This window comes from Coenobita brevimanus, chromosome 109 (genome assembly GCF_032717465.1).
Source record: "Coenobita brevimanus isolate Jiangsu-jjx chromosome 109, ASM3271746v2, whole genome shotgun sequence".
Classification (NCBI taxonomy): domain Eukaryota; kingdom Metazoa; phylum Arthropoda; class Malacostraca; order Decapoda; family Coenobitidae; genus Coenobita; species Coenobita brevimanus.
The window spans coordinates 36,660,799-36,662,954 of NC_137062.1; the positions used below are offsets into that span (position 1 = coordinate 36,660,799).

General features: G+C 41.9%; 1 non-coding gene across 1 annotated transcript; it reads right to left on the reverse strand.

The window, feature by feature from the left end:
- Window positions 1-1,653: 1,653 nt before the first annotated feature.
- LOC145417283 (5S ribosomal RNA) lies at window positions 1,654-1,772 on the reverse strand. Its single transcript, XR_013900489.1, has one exon. It is a non-coding gene; the product is annotated as a 5S ribosomal RNA (ribosomal RNA).
- Window positions 1,773-2,156: the final 384 nt, after the last annotated feature.

Consider the following 2,156-nt stretch of genomic DNA (forward strand, 5'->3'; position numbering starts at 1 on the left):
GAAAAAGACCTGACTGGGATTATACGTTAGGAAATAAAACCCTACACACATCAGAAAGAGAGAAGGACCTAGGTGTGATTATCAATAACAGACTATCTCCGGCTGACCACATCAGTGAGAAGGTACGGAACATGTATACACTGCTTGCAAATATGAGAATAGCATTCACATACATAAATGAAGACATGCTAAGAAGGATAATAACATCATTCATTAGACCAACCTTGGAGTATGCATCAGTAGTCTAGAGTCCTCATCTCAAAAACACATAGACAAGATTGAAAAAGTTCAAACGGTCGCTAAAAGATGGATACCAAGCTTAAGGGACCTAAGCTACGAAGAAAGACTAAATAAACTGAATCTACCAACACTACAGCAAAAGAGGTGACATGATAATGCTATGTAAATGCTCATCAGGGAAGGAGAACATAGACGTAAATGATTACTTAACATATGGGGGAAGCATCAGCAAGAGGACACTGCAAAAAAATGCATAAGAAGAGAGGTGATAAAGATGTAAGGAAATTCAGTTTCCCAAACAGAGCAATTGATCAATGGAATGCACTACCGAATGAAATAGTGTGTGCCAAAACAATTCACAAATTTAAGGATATGTACGATAAATATGGTTTAAGACACGGGACAGTACGAGCTTGACTCATTCCTGTAAAGATACAATTAGGTAAGAACACACACACACAAACCAAAATATACTGCCTGGTACTTACGATACATCTTGGGCACAGAAAGGTCGTGGGCCGACATAGTCTGGGTTGAATGTGAGGTGCTGCTTGAGCTGGTCAGCTGTCAACACAGCGCCACACTGGTCACAGGTGAACTTGGTAACCACAGGGCGATATTCTTCATGCACGAATGCCATCCTGAGCTGAGGAAAGAAGTATCCGGAGATTAATTATGTGAAGAAGCTAAACAGCAGAACAAGGGAGTGGAAACTTTTTTAAGGTATTACCCAAAATTTATCTGAGTAAAAATGAAATTACCCCAGACTTCAACGTAAAGAAAAATATGCCAATTTGCTCTTAAAATTGTTGCATTTGGTGCAGTATACATGATACTGTACATGGTTTTACATCTTGTCCACTGAAACTTACAACATTCATGTGAAAAATCGGTAATATACCTCATACATTAGCTCTCATACCACACACATTACCCTGTCGCCCACCCCCTGCAGTAGAGTGTACGTGAATGAGGTGCAGAGGCAAAGGACAGGGGGAGGCAGGGTATGAGGTGCAGGGACTGGGTGACTTAAGGATGATGTCAGTTGGAGGGAGGGCAGCTAAATGTTGGAGAACGCGGTGAAGTTAAGATGTCTGGTTATAGAAACCTGTTGTTTTTTCTCACTAACCTAGTTTAGCCAAGTCTCACCTAACCTCTCCAGATTTAGTCTTACTGAACCCTGCTGAACCTAGAATGGTGTAATCCAACCTAAATACCCAGCCTAATCTACCTTAGCCTCATCTGATCCAGTCTGTGTTTAGCCTCACAATCTCACCTAACCTACTCATTCATTCATTCATTGCCAGACGCCATGTATCCCAAACGGGGTGGCCAACGGCTTAGAGTTAATTGTTTTACAGGGAGGGGCACTAATCCTCCACCAACCCCACTCGACAAGTAGGGAGAACGTTATGCCAACAGCATCTGGTGTTCCCAGGCGGTCACCCATCCAAGTACTAACCAGACCCAACGTTGCTTAACTTCGCTGATCGAACGGGAAGCGGTGTACTCAACGTGGTATGGCCGTTGGCATCCTAAATTAATCTAACTTAATCTAACTTAACCTGATGTAGCCTAAACATATTTAAACAGGCCTACTCTCACCCAGTCTCCCTTAGCCTAACAATACTTAGCCTAGCCAAAGCCAGCTAAACTTACTTTACTTACAACCACATTTACTTTACTTACACACACACACACACATTAACAACTATACATATAACAAAACACGAGGTCCAGGAAGAGATAAGGAAATTAGACAGGGGAAAAGCCAATGGCCCTGATGCGATAATTGTTGGGTGTTACAGGAATGTGCAAAAGTGGTAGGCAGTTCATTACATTTAATTTTTAAAGAATCCTTACGACAAGGAAGCTACTGGTACCTGATATTTGGAAGAAAGCAAACACTGTCCCCC